The sequence below is a fragment of the Ruditapes philippinarum genome, unplaced genomic scaffold, assembly GCF_026571515.1.
Source record: "Ruditapes philippinarum isolate M1 unplaced genomic scaffold, ASM2657151v2 ctg933_1_1_1_1, whole genome shotgun sequence".
In the NCBI taxonomy this organism is placed as follows: domain Eukaryota; kingdom Metazoa; phylum Mollusca; class Bivalvia; order Venerida; family Veneridae; genus Ruditapes; species Ruditapes philippinarum.
In genome coordinates, this window is record NW_026855336.1 from 239085 (window position 1) to 254096 (window position 15012).

Below are 15012 nucleotides of genomic sequence, written 5' to 3' on the forward strand. Positions count from 1 at the left end.
TCAGAGTGCAACCCGTTATTGTACACACCTACATGGGCAAAATAGACTCTACGTAAGAGTGTAACCCGTTTTTGCACACATAAATACATTGAATCGATTCAATTTAAGAGTGCAACCCGTTTTTGTACACACCTATATAGCCAAAAAATATTGCATATCAGACATAGGACTGTAACCCGTTTTTGCACACACATATTTACCCGAAAGAGATTCAATTAAGAGTGTAAACCGTTTCTGCACTAACATGCAAACGTTAAATGGATTCAATTTCAGAGTGCAACCCGTTTTTGTACACATCTACATGGCCAGATAAGGGTCTACGTAAGAGTGTAACCCGTTTTTGTGCATACACACATACGTTAAATGGATTCAATGTCAGAGTGCAACCCGTTATTGTACACACCTACATGGCCAAAATAGACTCTACGTAACAGTGTAACCCGTTTTTGCACAAACATGCAAACGTTAAATGGATTCAATTTCAGAGTGCAACCCGTTTTTGTACACATCTAAATGGCCAGATAAGGGTCTACGTAAGAATGTAACCCGTTTTTGTACATACACACATAAGTTAAATGGATTCAATTTCAGAGTGCAACCCGTTATTGTACTAACCTACATGGGCAAAATAGACTCTATGTAAGAGTGTTACCCGTTTTTGCACACATAAATACATTGAATCGATTCAATTTAAGAGTGCAACCCGTTTTTGTACACACCTATATAGCCAAAAAATATTGCATATCAGACATAGGACTGTAACCCGTTTTTTCACACACCTATTTACCCGAAAGAGATTCAATTCAGAGTATAACCCGTTTCTGCACAAACATGCAAACGTTAAATGGATTGAATTTCAGAGTGCAACCCGTTTTTGTACATATCTAGATGGCCAGATAAGGGTCTACGTAAGAGTGTAACCCTTTTTTGTGCATACACACATACGTTAAATGGATTCAATGTCAGAGTGCGACCCGTTATTGTACACACCTACATGGCCTAAATAGACTCTACGTTAGAGTGTAACCCGTTTTTGCACAAACATGCAAACGTTAAATGGATTCAATTTCAGAGTGCAACCCGTTTTTGTACACATCTAAATGGCCAGATAAGGGTCTACGTAAGAGTGTAACCCGTTTTTGTACATACACACATACGTTAAATGGATTCAATGTCAGAGTGCAACCCGTTATTGTACACACCTACATGGCCAAAATAGACTCTACGTAACAGTGTAACCCGTTTTTGCACAAACATGCAAACGTTAAATGGATTCAATTTCAGAGTGCAACCCGTTTTTGTACACATCTAAATGGCCAGATAAGGGTCTACGTAAGAATGTAACCCGTTTTTGTACATACACACATACGTTAAATGGATTCAATGTCAGAGTGCAACCCGTTATTGTACACACCTACATGGCCAAAATAGACTCTACGTAAGAGTGTAACCCGTTTTTGCACACATAAATACATTGAATCGATTCAATTTAAGAGTGCAACCCGTTTTTGTACACACCTATATAGCCAAAAAATATTGCATATCAGACATAGGAATGTAACCCGTTTTTGCACACACCTATTTACCCGAAAGAGATTCAATTAAGAGTGTAACCCGTTTCTGCACAAACATGCAAACGTTAAATGGATTCAATTTTAGAGTGCAACCCGTTTTTGTACACATCTACATGGCCAGATAAGGGTCTACGTAAGAGTGTAACCCGTTTTTGTGCATACACACATACGTTAAATGGATTCAATGTCAGAGTGCAACCCGTTATTGTACACACCTACATGGCCTAAATAGACTCTACGTTAGAGTGTAACCCGTTTTTGCACAAACACGCAAACGTTAAATGGATTCAATTTCAAAGTGCAACCCGTTTTTGTACACAACTAAATGGCCAGATAAGGGTCTACGTAAGAGTGTAACCCGTTTTTGTACATACACACATACGTTAAATGGATTCAATGTCAGAGTGCAACCCGTTATTGTACACACCTACATGGCCAAAATAGACTCTACGTAACAGTGTAACCCGTTTTTGCACAAACATGCAAACGTTAAATGGATTCAATTTCAGAGTGCAACCCGTTTTTGTACACATCTAAATGGCCAGATAAGGGTCTACGTAAGAATGTAACCCGTTTTTGTACATATACACATACGTTAAATGGATTCAATGTCAGAGTGCAACCCGTTATTGTACACACCTACATGACCAAAATAGACTGTACGTAAGAGTGTAACCCGTTTTTGCACACATAAATACATTGAATCGATTCAATTTAAGAGTGAAACCCGTTTTTGTACACACCTATATAGCCAAAGAGATTGCATATCAGACATAGGATTGTAACCCGTTTTTGCTAACACCTATTTACCCGAAAGAGATTCAATTCAGAGTGTAACCCGTTTTTGCACAAACATGCAAACGTTAAATGGATTCAATTTCAGAGTGCAACCCGTTTTTGTATACATCTACATGGCCAGATAAGGGTCTACGTAAGAGTGTTACCCGTTTTCAGACACACAAAAATTCATTGTATTGATTCAATTTAAGAGAGTAACCCGTTTTTGCTCACACCTTAGTATCGTAAAGAGATTCAATTCAAGAGTGCAACCCATTTTTGCACACTTATAAATACCATATATAGATTAGATTTAAGAATGCAACCTGTTTTTGTACATACATAAAGACGTTAATTATAAAATCACAATAGATCCTTTATAAGATTGTTACACACCTATATACCCTAAAAACATTGAATTTTACAGTGTAACCTGTTTTTGTACACATCTATATATACTTGATGCAAGCAATTTAAGAGTGCAACCCGTTTTTACACACGTACAAATACCTTATATGGATTAGATTTAAGAGTGTAACCAGTTTTTGTACACACCTTTATACAGTAGAGATTCAATTCAATAGTGCAACCCGCTTTTGTACACATCTATATTCACTCGATACATACAATTTAAGAGTACAACCCGTTTTTGCACACTTATTAATACCGTATATAGATTAGATTAAAGAATGCAACCTGTTTTTGTACAAACATATATTAAATTAACAGTTCAAAACAGTGTAACCTGTTTTTGTACACATCAATATACACTTGATGCAAGCACTTTAAGAGTGCAATCCGTTTTTGCACACGTATAAATACCTCATATGGAATAAATTTAAGACTGTCGCCCGTTTTTGCATACAGCAATATACCATAAACAGATTCACTTAAGAATGAAACCCGTTTTTGCACATAAAACATACGTAAATGAATTCAATTTCAGTGTGCAACCCGTTTTTGTACACACCTAAATGGCAAAAACAGACTCTACATTAGAGTGTAATTCGTTTTTGCACACATTAATGCATTGAAATAAGAGTGCAACCCGTTTTTGTACACATCTATATAGCCAGAATAAACTTTTTTATAAGAGTGTTACCCATTTTGCACAAACCTATATACCCTAAAATCAGTCAATTTAACATTGAATCCCGTTTTTGTACACATCTAAATTGATTAATAGATGCACTTAAAGAGTGCAACCCGTTTTTGCACACGTATAAATACCTTATATAGATAAAATGTAGGATGCAACCCGTTTTTGTACACACCATATAGCCAAAATAGATTGTGTATAAGTGTGTAACCCGTTTTCGCACAGACCTATATACCTTAAATGGATTCAGTTTAAGAGTGCAACCTGTTTTTGTACACACCTATATAGCCAAAAAAGATTGTTTATTAGAGTGTAACCCGTTTTTGTACACATCTATATACCGTCAAGAGCTTCAATTTAAGAGTGTTACCCGTTTTTGTACACATATTTATACCGTAAAGAGATTCAATTCAAGAGTGTAACCCGTTTTTGCACATTTAAATACTTTGAGAATTGATTCAATTTAAGAGTGCAACCCGTTTTTGTACACACCTATATAGCCAAAAAAGATTGTTTATTAGAGTGTAACCCGTTTTTGTACACATCTTTATATCGTAAAGAGATTCAATTTAAGAGTGTAACCCGTTTTTGTACACAACTATATAGCCAAAAAAGATTGTTTATTAATGTGTAACCCGTTTTTGCACATACAAATACTTTAAGAGTTGATTCAATTTAAGAGTGCACCCCGTTTTTGTACACAACTATATAGCCAAAAAAGATTGTTTATAAGAGTGTAACCCGTTTTTGTACACATCTATATATCGTAAAGAGATTCAATTTAAGAGTGTAACCCGTTTTTGCACATATAAATACTTTGAGAATTGATTCCATTTAAGAGTGCAACCAGTTTTTGTACACACCTATATAGCCAAAAAAGATTGTTTATTAGAGTGTAACCCGTTTTTGTACACATCTTTATACCGTAAAGAGATTCAATTTAAGAGTGTAACCCGTTTTTGCACATATAAATACTTTGAGAATTGATTCAATTTAAGAGTGCTACCCGTTTTTGTACACAACTATATAGCCAAAAAAGATTGTTTATAAGAGTGTAACCTGTTTTTGTACACATCTTTATATCGTAAAGAGATTCAATTCAAGAGTGTAACCCGTTTTTGCACATATAAATACTTTGAGAATTGATTCAATTGAAGAGTGCAACCCGTTTTTTGTACACAACTATATAGCCAAAAAAGATTGTTTATAAGAGTGTAACCCGTTTTTCTACACAATTCAATGAGTGTTACCCATTTTTGTACATACAAATATACCCTAAAGAGATTAAATTTAAGAGGGCAACCCGTTTTTGTTCACATCTATATACATTTCATTTTGATAATTACAAATTAAGAATGTAACCCGTCTTTGTTCCAACTAAATACATTTGATAATTACAATTTGTAAGAATGTAACCCGTTTTTGTTCACATCTATATACATTTAATAATTACAATTTAAGAATGTAACCCGTTTTTGCACATACCTATAAACCATCAAGAGATTCAAATTAAGAATGAAACCCGTTTTTGCACACATCATTATACCCTAAATAGAATCATTTAGGAGAGCAACGCGTTTTTGTACACATCCATATACATTTATAATTACATTTTACGAATGTAACCCTTTTTGCACACATCAATATAGCCTTAAGAGATTCAAGGTAAGAAATTAACCCGTTTATGCCCACATCAATAAAGAGATTCTTTAAGAGACTCTTAAATTGTATTTGTCAAATGTGTATAGATATGTACAAATACGGGTTACATTCTTAAATTTATATAGGTATGTGCAAAAACGGGTTACATTCTTAAATTCAATCTCTTTAAGGTATATTGATGTGGGCAAAAATGGGTTACACTGTTAAATTGAATCTCTTTAGGCTATATTGATGTGTCCAAATACGGGTTACATTCTTAAATTGCAATTAACAAGTGTATACAGATGTGTACAAAAACAGGTTACACTCTTAAGTTGTAATTATCAAATGTATAGATTTGTACAAAAACGGGTTGCCCTCTTAAATTGAACCTCTTTAGGGTATATATGTATGTACAAAAAAGGGTAACACTCTTAAATTGTATGTATCAAATGTATACATATGTGTACAAAAACGGGTTACACTCTTAAATTGACAATCTTTAGGGTATATTGATGTGTGCAAAAACGGGTTGCACTTTTAAATTGTTTGTATCAAGTGTATAAAGATCTGTACAAAAACTAGTTGCACTCTTGAATTGAATCTCTTTACGGTATAAAGGTGTTTGCAAAAACGAGTTACACTCTTATATTCAATCTTTTATTTTGGTTATACAGCTGTGTACAAAAACGGGTTGCACTCTTAAAGTTACATGTATGAAGTGTATGAAGATGTGTACAAAACGAGTTACACTCTTGTATACAATCTCTTTGGCTATATTGGTGTGTACAAAAACGGGTTGCACTCTTCAATTGAATCGATTCAATGTATTTATGTGTGTAAAAACGGGTTACACTCTTACGTAGAGTCTATTTTGCCCATGTAGGTGTGTACAATAACGGGTTGCACTCTGAAATGGAATCCATTTAACGTATGTGTGTATGTACAAAAACGGGTTACACTCTTACGTAGACCCTTACCTGGCCATGTAGATGTGTACAAAAACGGGTTGCACTTTGAAATTGAATCCATTTAACGTTTGCATGTTTGTGCAAAAACGGGTTACACTCTTAACTGAATCTCTTTCGGGTAAATAGGTGTGTGCAAAAACGGGTTACAGTCCTATGTCTGATATGCAATCATTTTTGGCTATATAGGTGTGTACAAAAACGGGTTGCACTCTTAAATTGAATCGATTCAATGTATTTATGTGTGCAAAAACGGGTTTCACTCTTACGTAGAGTCTATTTTGGCCATGTAGGTGTGTACAATAACGGATTGCACTCTGAAATTGAATCCATTTAACGTTTGCATGTTTGTGCAAAAACGGGTTACACTCTTAATTGAATCTCTTTCGGGTAAATAGGTGTGTGCAAAAACGGGTTCAATCCTATGTCTGATATGCAATTATTTTTGGCTATATAGGTGTGTACAAAAACGGGTTGCACTCTTAAATTGAATCGGTTCAATGTATTTATGTGTGCAAAAAACGGGTTACACTCTTACGTGGAATCTATTTTGCCCATATAGGTGTGTACAATAACGGGTTGCACTCTGAAATGGAATCCATTTAACGTATGTGTGTATGTACAAAAAAGGGTTACACTCTTACGTAGACCATTATCTGGCCATGTAGATGTGTACAAAAACGGGTTGCACTCTGAAATTGAAATCATTTAACGTTTGCATGTTTGTGCAAAAACGGGTTACACTCTGAATTGAATCTCTTTCGGGTAAATAGGTGTGTGCAAAAACGGGTTACAGTCCTATGTCTGATATGCAATCATTTTTGGCTATATAGGTGTGTACAAAAACGGGTTGCACTCTTAAATTGAATCGATTCAATGTATTTATGTGTGCAAAAACGGGTTACACTCTTACGTAGAGTCTATTTTGCCCATGTAGGTGTGTACAATAACGGGTTGCACTCTGAAATGGAATCCATTTAACGTATGTGTGTATGTACAAAAACGGGTTACACTCTTACGTAGACCCTTATCTGGCCATGTAGATGTGTACAAAAACGGGTTGCACTCTGAAATTGAATCCATTTAACGTTTGCATGTTTGTGCAAAAACGGGTTACACTCTTAACTGAATCTCTTTCGGGTAAATAGGTGTGTGCAAAAACGGGTTACACTGTTAAATTAACTGTTGTTAGGGTATATAGGTGTGCAAAACGGGTTACACACTTAAATACAATCTAATTTGGTTATAAAGGTGTGTACAAAAACCTGATGCATTTTTAAATTTAATCTATATAACGTATGTGTACGTGTGCAAAATCGGGTTGCACTCTTAAAGTGCATTTATCAAGTGTATATAGATGTGTACAAAACGGGTAGCATTGTTAAATTAGCTGTTGTTAGGGTAAATAGGTGTGTGCCAAAACGGGTAACATTCTTAGAAAGAATCTATTGTGGCCATATAGATGTGTACAAAAACGGGTTGCAGTCTTGAAATGAATCCAGTAAAAGTATGTTTGTATGTGCAAAAACGGGTTACACTCTTAATTGAATCTCTTTGGTGTATACAGGTGTGTGCAAAAACGGGTAACAGTCTTATGTCTTATATACAATCTTTCTTGGCTATATAGGTAGGTACAAAAACAGGTTGCACTCTTACATTGAATCCATTTATGGTATATAGGTATATGCAAAAACGGGTTACACACTTATACAATGTATACAATCTATTTTGGCTATATAGGTGTGTACAAAAACGGGTTGCATTCTTAAATTTAATCTATATAAGGGTATATAATTAAAAATAATCTATTCTGGCTATATAGATGTGTACAAAAACGGGTTGCACTCTTAAAATGAAGTCATTTAAAGTAAATATGTATCTGCAAAAACGGGTAACACTCTTTAATTTATTCTAATTAACGTGTTTAATATATGTAGATGTGTACAAAAACGGGTTAAACTGTGATTATTAAGTGCTTTTAGGGTATATAGCTGTGTGCAAAAACGGGTAACGCTCTTATAAATAATCTATTCTGGCTATATAGATGTGTACAAAAACGAGTTGCACTCTTAAAATGAAGCCATTTAAGGTATATATGTATGTGCAAAAACGGGTAACACTCTATAATTTATTCTAATTAACGTGTTTTTGTATGTACAAAAACAGGTTGAATTCTTAAATCTAATCTATAAATGATTTTTATACGTGTGCAAAAACGGGTTGCACTTTTAAAACTATATGTATCAAGTGTATATAGATGTGTACAAAAACGGGTTGCACTCTTGATTTGAATCTCCTTTCGGTATAAAGGTGTGTGCAAAAACGGTTTACAATTTAATATACAATCTATTTTGGCTATAAAGGTGTGTATAAAAACGGGTTGCATTCTAATATTTAATCTATATAAGGTATTTATACGTGTGCAAAAACGGGTTGCACTCTTTTAGTGCATATATCAAGTGTATATAGATGTGTACAAAAACGGGTTACACTCTTAAAATGAAGCCATTTAAGGTATATTTGTATGTGCAAAAACGGGTAACACTCTTTAATTTATTCTTATTAACGTGTTTATGTATGTACAAAAACAGGTTGAATTCTTAAATCTAATCTATATACGGTATTTATACGTGTGCAAAAACGGGTTGCACTCTTAAATTGTATATATCAAGTGTATATAGATGTGTACAAAAACGGGTTGCACTCTAATATAGACTCTTTTTTGAGTATACAGGTGTGTACAAAAACGGGTTACACTCTTAAACGGAATCCATAAGGGTATGTAGGTGTGTGCTAAAACGGGTTGCACTCTTATATAGGATGTATTTTTGGTATATATGCATGTGCACAAACGGGTTGCACTCTAGTATTCGATATGTCAAGTGTATAAAGACGTGTACAAAAAACAGGATGCACTCTTCAATTTACTCTGGACAGAAATCAGTTATGACCAGTTTGGGGTAGAACAACATAAATTTTGTTGAATAGATGGAAACAGTGATTTTTTTTAAAAAATACTTGATATTTTACGAAATATTCTAATTTCTATGATATCATCATAAAAACAAAAAATACATGTTAAACTTTTATTGGTATATATAAACTAGAAATTATTCTATAGTTTTGAATAATAAAATAAATAAAATATAAAGTTATCATTCATCTATGTATGAAATATGTAATAAATGATATAAAAACTATAAAATATTTGGTTGCCATGGCAACAAAAATATAAAAAATACTTCAAATACAACATTATTGCATTTGACATGATTAATTCATCACGAAATTAATGTATTTAAAGACAACCAGATTTAAGACCTTTCAGAAAAAGAAAAAAAATAGATTTTTCATTCTTCCCTTAATAATGTTTTAAATAACAGAATATAAACTTAAGTCTTAAATTCTCAGATTATCAGTAAGTTTTCTATGATTAAGGTGAATATCATTACTTAAGTAAGTCCTCTATAAAACTCATATCTGTAACATGGTGGCATATACATTATTAATACAATGCAAAACATATATATTCCTTATTGCAATGATTACAAAAAAGTGTATTTTTGGTTGCCGTGGTAAAAAAAATGATGCCAAAACAAGATTGCATTTGTAAAAAATGCCAAGCCACCGCATTGATACAACACTCTATATTAATGTAGGAACACAATATTTTTGTTTCTATACAGACTGCCATAATGCATAGATCACTTACCTATCTAATTGTTATTATCAGATTAGTACCTTCAGACAAGAAGATTTTAAATTTTTTACTTTATGACATTTGTCAATTAGATTAGCCTTTCTCAAATGAGATCAATCATCCTATGAAGTTTCAAGTCCATAGATTTTATACTTTAGAAGAAATGGCCCAGAGTATCAGTTCTTGTGCACTGCACTTTGGGTCATTATAAGAAGCATGCATATCAAGTTTGAAGTCAATCCGACTTATAATGACTGACTTATGCTCCTGACAAGCTTAAGGGGACACCGACACTGACGACAAAAGTAACCCCTATATGTCACCTTTTTCAAGGCGACACAAAACTTATGACCCCCAGGGCGGGGCTAATTTTGACACTAGAGGCAAAATTTGAAAACTTTGGCAGAGTACATATAGATGATATCATATACCAAATATCAAAGCTCTAAGCCTTGAACTTTCAGACAAGAAGGTATTTTAAGTTTTTACTATATGTACATATAGTGAAAATCAATGACCCCTGGGGCCGGCCAATTTTGACCCCAGGGCTATAATTTGAACAATCTTCGTAGAGGTCTACCAGACAATGCCTTATGCAAAATATCTATACTCTAGGCCTTGTGGGTCTTTACAAGAAGATTTTTAAATTTATCCTTATAATTCCTTTTGGTTGCCATGGTAACCAGATTTCTGCATGGTATGAAATTCTTTGAACAACTTGTCAAGTTTGGTTGAAATTGGACAAGTGGTTTTTCACAAAAAGATTTTTAAGTTCACTATATTATAATCTATAAAACACACAAACACACACACACACAGGTGAATCGCTATATGCCACCGCATCACAGATGCTGTGGTGGCATAAAAACTGTATAATTTAGAATAATGGCATTTCATAGAAGTAAACCATATTAAATATCTCTATTCACAATAATTTTTAAGGTCTTTCAGAGCTTGTACTATTTTCCTGACTATATTTTCAGTTACAGATATTGACTGTGTAATCATATTCAGTCTATTTTAAACTGTATAATATGAATATATTAACATATTAGTATATTCTTTAATTGAAATAATTTCTATAAACAATTATTAAATAGAGACAAACAGAATCCCCAAAGAATGCCAAGAACAACAAAATTGACAATGTTTCAGGCTCGGTTTTATTGAGCCTGTTCATGGACGGTAATGGAAAGTGTAAGTTACCATCCAACCCCCTAGCACCTGCTTAAGCAGAATTCAACATTTAAATATGAGAACAGTGAAATTTTAAATTTAGAAACATCTACAGATATTAAAACCATATTCTGTCAAACACATGCAAGTCACAAATGACAGCTAACTTATGTCTTTGTACTTGGCAACGTAGTCTTGCAAAGTTCTCATCCAGTTTGTGGGTTTGAGCCAAACAAGGTAACATCAATCATGTTTACTCTTATGCATCCAGTTTTTGAGTAGAAAGTGATTTATAAACTTGCAAAACTTGTTTTACAATCAAGTAAAAATACTATTGCATCTGCCACTGCAGCATTCAGCTTTTTCACTAATTCACCTTTGGCATACTGTCAAACATAGACAAGTCATTGACTTCTCACATGCCATCCTGAAAACAAAAATCAAAAAAATCTGGAATAAGTCTTAATGCAACAATGAATTGTATATGATGATTTGACTGAACAGATATAAACTACAAGTACATTGTTGTATGATATTGCACAGCTATTGGCTTCATATAAGTTCTTGTGTAATATATTACAGTCTATATATCATGTAGCATTTAACATGATCAAAATAATCGAAATCTACATTATATACATGTATTGTGATGATGACACCTCATTTTCATTTCATCAAATAAAGGAAATTTAAAAAACTGAATAAATATAGATATGATAAAATCATTACATACTTACCCAAATGAATTTTTTTTTATCTTGACCAATACTGTACAGTTAATACAAATTGATCCTCTTTTTTTAATGCTCAATAGAACATAGATGTCACACATTTTGCCTCATTTCCAACAATAGTTTAGTACATTCACCAGCAAATAGATAAAATATCTATGTGTCCTGAAAATTATGTATACAGTATATACTTTAATTTCAATACATAAATGACAGAGTATTTTGAATATATCACAATGCAGCATTGTTTCTTATTTAGTTCCTTTTACTACAGTAGGCCTGCAGAGTTTTTAAATTTTAAAACAATAGTTTTAAGATCTCATGATCATCTCTAAAAATGCTAAATTGATAACAAGTTAAATTTGTTTTCAACTGCAATTCAGGAAATCTATCATTATTTTTATTTGATAAAAAGGGTTGAGAATGGTCAGTTTATGAGGATTATTTATATACATGTATGTATACAATCATAGTAAATTATCTGCTCTTTTAAACAGGTATAAAAACTTACCTATCCTTGTGGTCTTGAAGAATATGGCTCCAACATGTGGATGGTTATCTATTTAAAATTCAAAAACTTTTAAAACTGCAATCTGGAACATACGAAAGCGCGAGTGACATATCCCGTTATAGTACATCCCAGCTGCAATGAACTATGTTGAGAATCTTCACTGTATGTTGGATGACCTAAAATCACAAAAAACACAAAATATTTCATCAGCAAAAAAGTCTGGATCATAAATGATAGATATATCCTTGTACAATATATGGTAATGATATTCATGAGTACTGGGAATATAATATGATTTATTATGGAACTACATAAATTCTGGAACATACGATACGTTATACATCCCAGATAAATTATAGGATTATATTAATAAATGTGTTGCAATATTTATATAATGATGACACCTTCTTGGGGTATTGTATTTCAAAAACAGCCTATTTATTGTATTATTTCAAAAGCAGCATACTGTACAGAGGTATTAAACATATTTTTAATTACCAATCTTAAATTGTAATACAAACTGATGTTATATTTTAAGATCACATCCGTGTTATTTGTGCCGTGTGGCGGCTGTAAAAAGTCTCCCCGTACTTTTAATCAATGATGTTATATTTTCGATCCTTGAAGATCGTTCAGCACGACATTATTGTTGTGCTTGTGGTATTTTTAGTTTCAACTTTTTGGCACTTTCTAGTTGGGTGGTTCCAATATTCCTACTTGAATAATGTTGAATCACCCTTAGGATATGTTGCCTGCTTTTTAAATTTGTCTTTTGACGTCCTATCTGTGATACGCAGGCTTCATAACCTCAGATCCCCTTTCAAAATTCCATTTTATTTAGTTCCGCCCATTGTTTTCTCGTTTAGGGCACACGCATTTTTTTTACTTGGGGACCATATGCCGCTTTTCATGGAATGGCACTACCGTGTCACATTGAAGGTTCCATGATAACCGCCATATGAACACATCTGCGGATGTTTCAAAATTCTAAATTTTACCAGTTTATGTTAAATGTTGAATTCTGCTTAAGCCGGTGCTAGGGGGCGTGAACGGTAACTTGCACTTTCCAGTACCGTCCATGAACAGGCTCAATCAAACCGAGCCTGCAACATTTTCAATTTTGCCGTGTTGGGCTTTCTTTAGGGATTCTGTATTTATCTATTTTAAGATCACATCCGTGTTATTTGTGCCGTGTGGCGGCTGTAAAAAGTCTCCCCGTACATTTAATCAATGATGTTATATTTTCGATCCTTGAAGATCGTTCAGCACGACATTATTGTTGTGCTTGTGGTATTTTTAGTTTCAACTTTTTGGCACTTTCTAGTTGGGTGGTTCCAATATTCCTACTTGAATAATGTTGAATCACCCTTAGGATATGTTGCCTGCTTTTTAAATTTGTCTTTTGACGTCCTATCTGTGATACGCAGGCTTCATAACCTCAGATCCCCTTTCAAAATTCCATTTTATTTAGTTCCGCCCATTGTTTTCTCGTTTAGGGCACACGCATTTTTTTACTTGGGGACCATATGCCGCTTTTCATGGAATGGCACTACCGTGTCACATTGAAGGCTCCATGATAACCGCCATATGAACACATCTGCGGATGTTTCAAAATTCTAAATTTTACCAGTTCATGTTAAATGTTGAATTCTGCTTAAGCCGGTGCTAGGGGGCGTGAACGGTAACTTGCACTTTCCAGTACCGTCCATGAACAGGCTCAATCAAACCGAGCCTGCAACATTTTCAATTTTGCCGTGTTGGGCTTTCTTTAGGGATTCTGTATTTATCTATTTTTATGTGTCAACAATTACAGTACAGTAGAGTAGCCTTGAAATTTAATACCTATAAACTTTATTGGTAATATATGACAAGGCTACAGTACTGTACTGTAACTGTTGACAAATGAGTTTGTATAACAATTTTATTGAAAATAGATTGCCAAAATATTCTTGTGTCTACTTACATTTTTGTCTCATACTGTAGTAAAATAAGCTTTTGTTTGTTCACTTGTTTAATATTTACATTGCAGCCTGGACTTTACCAGTGATTTATTTATTTTGCAATTAATGGATTCAATTGAAAAAGTAAACAATTTTTCTATGAAGACCATGACAAATACAAATCAACATTGTATCCTAAAAAAATCATATCTGACCTAGACTCCTGCCATGTTTTTTTTTATAAAAGCAGTATTCAAAATATTATAAAAGATAACCAACGAAAATAGCATAAATAATAACGGATTCACTTACCTTAATATCTCTATAACTGTTTAACCCTCCAAATTTGCAGTATAAAACTGACATAAAGAGCATGATTGTCCCAAAACAGAACCCAAAGAGTGAAGGATAAAACTCTAAATTGCAAGTTGTTTCTTCGTAGACACTAAATAGTAAACCGAAATGAGGCGGAGTTATGCCAACCGGACTACTTTACAAAATCGCACTGCGCTGTTATGAGCATAATGTCCGCGTCACACTGTCCCGAAATTGGAACCAGATGGACACACGAATAAAGAAATGTTCAAATTCGGATCTGATCGTAATAACATCGGGTCATTCGTAAGGGCATCTTTTGTAACCGTATAACCCCCGGCTAAATTTTTCAGGCTCCGGCAGCAACTTCGTGAGCGTTCCTAAATTTTTTGGCATGCCAAAAAATTGCCGGAGGACATAGCGAAGGTTCATTTTCGTGTTCAGTTCGTATGCCAATTTTGCGCTTCGTAAGGCCTTCGTGAAGCCATCTTGTCAAATCGTATAGTATTCGTCTTAACATCGTGTAATCATCGGTGCCATCTGGCAACATTCGCCTCAAGAAGACAATACGAAGGAAATA

The 15012-nt window shown here is 33.8% G+C and overlaps 1 long non-coding RNA gene across 1 annotated transcript; it reads right to left on the bottom strand.

Annotated features, from left to right (window-relative positions):
* Window positions 1–8614: 8614 nt before the first annotated feature.
* Window positions 8615–14636, bottom strand: LOC132743003 (uncharacterized). The gene is made up of 4 exons (XR_009627515.1): window positions 14430–14636; window positions 12178–12353; window positions 11673–11831; window positions 8615–11362 (listed from the first exon to the last, which is right to left on the bottom strand). It is a non-coding gene; the product is annotated as an uncharacterized LOC132743003 (long non-coding RNA).
* Between the last annotated feature and the right edge of the window lie 376 nt (window positions 14637–15012).